Source organism: Budorcas taxicolor, chromosome 7 (assembly GCF_023091745.1).
Source record: "Budorcas taxicolor isolate Tak-1 chromosome 7, Takin1.1, whole genome shotgun sequence".
NCBI lineage: Eukaryota > Metazoa > Chordata > Mammalia > Artiodactyla > Bovidae > Budorcas > Budorcas taxicolor.
The window spans coordinates 78,345,055-78,352,215 of NC_068916.1; positions in this window are offsets into that span (position 1 = coordinate 78,345,055).

Consider the following 7,161-nt stretch of genomic DNA (forward strand, 5'->3'; position numbering starts at 1 on the left):
TTTGTTATTTCTTCTTATTCAATACACACCTTTGGTTATTTATAACAAACAGTTTTTTTTCTTGGTCCTTTTTTTTCTTTCTTTTAGTCCTTTTCTTTGAATGTCTGCCTGTGTGATCAGTTGTGACCTCTTATAACAAAATAGATATGTGAGAGCTAGAGAGATTCTAGAGATTATTCTAGTCACTTCACTTTACAGGTGGAATGCTTGGATGAAGCAGAGATAAAGGGTTTGTCCAAGGGTTCACAGTTGGCCAGTATCACTGCTGACTCTGGAACTACACATACTTGATTCCCAATTTATTGATCTCCAAAATAAATTTCATTTGTTCTATGGCTAAATTGCTTCAAAGGTATACTGATTGTTTTCAAAATAATTGAGGTGGCCTGTAAATTTGCTTGTGCTTGAAACTGAAGGTCTTTGTCCATCAAATATCAAGTGGAACTCAATAAGCTTTTACACAGCATCTCCTGTGTGATAGGCCCTATGCTGGGTACTGGAAAGAAGCAAAATGACTGCAAAGGTAGCTTTTGATTTCAAAGTCTAGTGAGGCAGGCAGACTCAGGTAAAAATCAAATTACAACATACTGTAAAGTATAAATGCTAGAAACTCCATGCTGTTCATGCATGCATTCAAGGAAGAATGACCTAATCTCTTGGCAAGATCAAGACCTATTTCAAGAAGATAATTCTTGAATGTATGAGGTATTGAAGAGAAAAGAGGTGTTTTCTTGCCGCCCCAGAAAAGATGGTGGGGGGTGGCATTCAGAATGGAGAAGAAAAGTTGAATGTGCAAATATCCAGAGATGTGAACAATTACAGCAGGTTCAGAACACTCAGCTGTGCGGGAGGTAAGGGCATGAAGGTACGTGTGGTAGGTGATGGATCAGGCTGAAGAGGAAGACAGCAGCCACATCCTCCACAGCATGGCTAAGGAAACTGGTAGAGCCAGAGCCAGGTTTATGCAGATGTAAAGCATGATCTGATTCACGGGTTAGAACTACCATCATGAGGACAGTGAGGTGGGAATGGGACTGGAGACAGGGTGTGTAGCATCTCCTTGGCCCGGGCAAGAGTGCAAGGGCCTGGATTATGACAAAACGTGATCATTCATTAGAGAGGACTTGCCAGCATGAGAAATTTATGAGGGAGGAGGAAAAGGCTATCATGGAGACAGAAGCGTCAAGTATGACTTCCAGACTTTGGACTTCTGTGAATGGCATATGATGTAAAGTGACGTGGAGGTGGGGAAGAATGGTAAGAATACAGTAAGCTCAGTTTTGAGTATATTGAGCTTGAGGTCACAGCATTCATCCATGAGGTCATTGTGCCCAATCCCCAGTGGGATGTATAGTTCTAGTGAGAAATCTAGGTTGGTGGTATAGGTGAAGGTACCACCAATGTATACTGGCCATTTAAGCTTGTGAAAGATGGTAAACATCCAGAGAGTACATAGAGAGGTAGCAGTATGGAAGGACACAAAACTCTCAGGGACCCCAAAATTTATGAGGTATTTAAAGGAAGAGCTACTGTATAGAAGTTCACTAAGGGGTGGAGAGTCAGCAGACTAAGATTTTAGAAAATAAGGGCAGAGTGTTTCAATGTACCAGAAACCTAAGGTCACAGTAAGATGAGTGCTGAAAAGTGCATTTGACTTGTCCATTAGTGGAATATTGGTGACTTAAGCAGAGGCAGTTCCTGGCATGGTGGGACAGTCTGTTCCAGAGACAAGAGCGGAGATGGGCAAAACCAAGTACAGATGACCCTGGGGGAAAATGTTGAGGTTTTAAGGATGTCAGTTCCCTCACAATTGAAAATCAAAATATCCCTTGATATTTGGCCCTTCAAATCTGCAGTTCTACTTCCTGGGATTCAACCAGCCACAGATTACTACCGTAATACTACGTAATACTGTAGTATTTACGGAAAAAAAAAAAATCTGTTTATAAGTGGACTCACCTATGCAGCTCATGTCCATGAGATTTAGGGGTCAATTTTTACAGATAAAAAGTTCTAACACAAAGTAGTGATGGTCAGGAAAAAATGCAGGAGTCAAGGAATAGGGTGGGAGTAGGCAGATGGGAGTAATTTTAGAGGCTGATGGGGACGAAGACTCTATCTAGACTGGGAGAGACTGGATTTAGAGGTGAGGGGGACTTCCCTTGTGGCACAGCTGGTAAAGAATCCACCTGCAATGTGGGAGACCTGGGTTCAGTCCCTAAGTTGGGAAGATCCCCTGGAGAATGGAATGGCTTACCCACTCCAGTATTCTGGCCTGGAGAATACTATGGACTGTATAGTCCATGGGGTCGCAAAGAGTCAGACACAGCTGAGCAACTTTCACTTTGGGGGATCCCCCGTGGTTTAGTGGTAAAGAGTCCACCTGCAAAGCAGGAGACATAGAAGACTTGGGTTCCATCCTTGAGTCAGGAAGATCCCCTGGAGAAGGAAATGGCAACCCCCTCCAGTATTCTTGCCTAGAGAATCCCACGGACAGTAAGCCTGCTGAGCTACAGTCCATAGGGTCGCAAAGAGTCGGACATGGCTGAAGTGACTTGGCATTCATGGGACTATTAAAGGAGGATGTCCCTGGATAATGTGATCCATAGCACAGTGGGAAAGCTGCCTTTGATGAGGAGGAGGGAGCGTGCATACTTTCAGACTACAGAGGAGGACAGTGCAGATGTAGACTTGTTTGAGCAAGAAGTACCATGGAAAACTCTCGCCATCGTTGTTTTGAATAGCAATCCTGACTTACTATGTGACCTTGGGCAACTTTTATGATTTCTCTTTTCTTCAGTTTTTTCATCTGTAAAATCATGACACTAATTATCTAAACCTTATTGAGTTATGGATTAAATGAGTTAACGCTTATCCAATTCTCAGTTCAGTACCTAAGGACAGCGAAAGTGCTTGAAAATGGCAGCTCTCATGAAGGGATGGCTGAAGAGCTATCATCCTTTCACCCTTCCTGATTATTTTCATTTCATTCTGCAAATATAGCTTCTCTCTACTCCCTTTTCCTTCCCCCACTTGCAGCTCTACCCTGGCATCTTCCTCATCCAATTATGTGGTCACTCTTTAGAGCTGGAAGTCCATTTATTATGAATAATAATAAGCTCCTTTTCAAAGGCAGCTTTCCCACTGTGCTATGGACCACATTATCCAGGGACATTCTCCTTTAATATTCCCGCTCACCTCTAAATCCAGTCTCTCCCAGCCTAGAGTCTTCTTCCCCATCAGTCTCTAAAACTACTCCCATCTGCCCACCTCCACCCTATTCCTTTTATATTTCAGTTTGTACCTGGTTCAAAGATAAAGTGCAACTAATCTGTCATTATCAAACTGTCACTTTTTCCCCAGTTCATTCACTCAGCTTGTTTGCATGTATCAACTGTAAGCCGGGCACAGAATGAATCACGGTGCTAAGACACACCTGCCTATTTCGGGACAGCAAAGAGAATGCTACCTCTGGTGGCAAAACAATAGTTATTTGCCCAAACACTGAGCTCTGGACACAAGGAGTTCAGTCTCCACTTTGCAAGAATGATCGTTGCTTGACTCTTCATCTGTGCCTTGAGACGAGTTGAGTGATGGCAGAGGGTGAGTGGAGTAACCCGTACTCATCTTCTCTGGCCAGTTTTTCCTGGACAGTAAAGATCAACTGTCTTCAGCGTGATGCTCAGCAATATTTCCGAGAGCTGTCTCGCAATTTTCTTAGAGCTGTCTCACAATTTGTCAGAGTTCCTTAAACGCCCCAATATGGCCACTTACAGCGCACAGAGCAGAAGGTAACTAATCAAGAACTCACTGGAAGAAAAGGCAAAGGGGTCCCCTTCTAAATCACAGTCACATTGATAATAACCATGTGTGAACCCCTGTCACCTTTCTTCCTGCTCATTCTCTCACACACAAACACTCCAAGAGGTATAACAAGAGTTTTCCCCCTAAATATTTTGTATGTTTCCATGGTGAAAAAGAATCTCATGATTTATTAGTCCATTGAAAACCCATTAAAGATTCACTCGCTTTGATTAAATGGCACCATTTTAAAGGTTAATCAGTGTCATTTTTTATATTTAAAACTTAAAGGTACAGTGCTTCTTACTTACTGAAAATTATCACCAACAAATGGAATGTGAAAAGATGTTGCAATGCATGGTTACTAAAAGTGTGGAATAAATAGTGTGAATCCTTTCTTGGTCATAGTCTACGGGTCAGTACACTACTAATAATACACATTTTTCTCACTTCTTGTAACTCCAAGGTCAGTATGAGTGTCCCTGTTTTTAGTTTGCTCCATGTATCTCTATACTAAGCAGGTTGAAGAATTTCCTCTTTCTCTGTCCTTTGATTTCCAGCAAACTGTTGGTAAATCTGTCATCAGCAAAGTGGAAAACTGTGCCCTAGTCTAATGGAGAAATACTGTTTTTCTTTATGTAGCTTTTATTACAATTTTCTTTACTCTCATTATTTTTAATTTTTATTTTATAAATACCTAATCATTCTTCTTGTAAGTAGGAAGAAATCATCACAGACAAGAATAGGGCCATCTTTGACCTTTATCCCCAAGCTAGGTCCCCTCCCAGCTTCTTCGCTCAGCTTAGTACACATGTAATCATTCTGCTTTTTACCATCAAATCAGCATGAAGTGGATATTCATCTGTACATTTTTCAACCTCTGATATGTCCTAGAGATAGCTTATTTTGCCTTCATAATTTACCATGTGAAACTTACAAAATAATTTCAAATGAGTTTTGGAAAGTTTGAGAAGAAATCCTTCACATGTAAGTCAATTATGAGTAGGTATTAGAAGTTAAATTCTGCAACTATTTAAGTAAACTTCTTGATTTAGCAGGTGATAACAGAGAGGCTGGATTGTATTCTCTCTTGAGATCTTGACAGTCTCCTATCCTGAGGTTCTGTTTTGAAGACTTTCCCCCATTTGTCTGTGTAGAGTGTGGTTTCTTTGCTGATGACTCTCATCATAGTAAGCCTTTAGTTGTAAGAACTAAGTGGTCACGTTCCTGATGAGATTACCTGGTTTTTGCTTTTTGATGAATTCCTGCATCAGGGAACAAGCATCCTCTTTTAATATAATGAAAGCACACTAGTGTTGGATAACTTATCTGTGCTTCTTCTCTAGAGAGAAAGAAGAAAGACCCTATAGCAAATGCCTGTACACAGCATGCTCTTTTTTTGTGTAAAACGTATTGAAGAAGCAATACCACTTTGATAGTGCTATGCTCGGCTCTGCCACAGATAGAAGAATTCAATAAGAAATTTTTAAAAAATCTAGATGAATTTAATCTGTATTCATGAATAATTATTTGGCTATGATTCCCTTGTTTACCAAGTAATTATGGTTTTAAAATCTGTTTGGGTTAGCATTTAGCATTTCTCCATCCAAGGGAATCATAACATTGATGGAATATCTATCAGCCCATTCTTATGAGCTAAAGTAATTAAAAAATTCTTTATTATTCTCTGAATGATAGTAACTTATAATAAATTTGATATGAGTTGTTCAAATATTGACTATCAAAGCAGTGTCCTTCTGCTTTCTGAATAAGGCAAGGGGGAGGATGGGAAGAATTTGAGGAGTTTTTTAAGTCTTTAATGACACTGGTGATTTCAGAATCACCCATATATTGGGAAAAAAAATGAATAAGAGATTTAGGCACGGCACACATACCAAGGAACAAGCACAAAATTATATGCAATGTGATCTCAATATTCATCAGATCTACGTAAATGAACTTAGAATCTGAACTTCAGAAGCAAGAAACTATAGGGCTGTTATGCAGTGTCACGGGCTTCCCGGGTGTCACAGTGGCAAAGACTCTTCCTCCAGTGTAGGACACGCTAGAGACATGGGTCTGACCTGTGGCTTGGGAAAGTCCCCTGGAGTGGGAAATGGCAACCCACTCCAGTATTCTTGCCTGGAAAATTCCATGGACAGAGGAGCCTGGCGATCTGCTGTCCATGGGGTTGCAAAGAGCCAGACACAACCGACAGACTGGGCACCATGACAAGTTCTTCAGTACTTCTTTCTTCTGATTAAGTTAAATCAGGAAACCCACCCTTTTGAAAATGTGCCCCATCTCATTGTTTTTGTTGTTTTAGTGGCTAAGTCCTGTCTGATTCTTTTTTCGACCCCGTGGACTGTAGCTCATCAGGCTCCTCTGTCTATGGGATTTCCCAGGCAAGAATACTAGAGTAGGTTGCCATTCCCTTCTCCATGGAATATTCCCCACCCCAGAATCAAACCCACATCTCCTGCATTGGCAGGCACATGGGAAACCCATCTCATTACTATATGTAAATGAGCAGCCATTTATAAAATTGTTACTGTTAAACAAAAATACCTATTTGTGCTACTTTCTCTCTTGAGTTACTTTCTAAATTAGGTACAATTCTGTAGGAAATTAAAAAAAAAAATCTTCCAACAAAATGAGGGCATTGAACCAAAATACATCTCGGGTCTGACTGCTACTACTGTATAATAATTCTAAGTTAGCTATCATTCCAATAAAGCTTCCTTGATTTGTTTTCCTTTGAAAATGTTGTTTGAAGCTATTTAGAATTTTTTGCAAGTGAGGATGGTGGAGTAGAGATAGGGGTTCTCAGCAGGTACTAGGAGAATCATGTACTTTTTTTTTTAAGAACCACAATGTTGAAACTACGTAATTACATAGTAACTGTTGACCTTGTAATTACACTGTAAGTACCTGTAGTGACAAGATAAATGCATGGTTATTTCAGTCTTTTAAACTATAGGGCTATCATGCGACCCTAACAATGTAAGCTACATAGTAATTTATTTGTAGAATAAATAGTGCTTATCCACAAGTAATACCCACACATGTGCGGTGCTTGCTACACAGACCCATAGAAAGATGGGAAATCAGTGCCCTCTAGACACTTTTATTGAAATGCATGCACAAGCCACATGCATCCATATCACTAGAATTATTTATTTGTGGACCATTTGGGGGGTCTTCATCACTACCCTTTTCCTAAAATGCCCTGGTCTCTACATAAACAGAGTGAGTGCTTTTTATTGAACATTCTTTTTGATGTTGTTGCAACAGCATGTAATCATATGGTTTATTGACTGGGCAGTCCTCTTGTCTTTATGGATTTCCTTCATGCAAAGG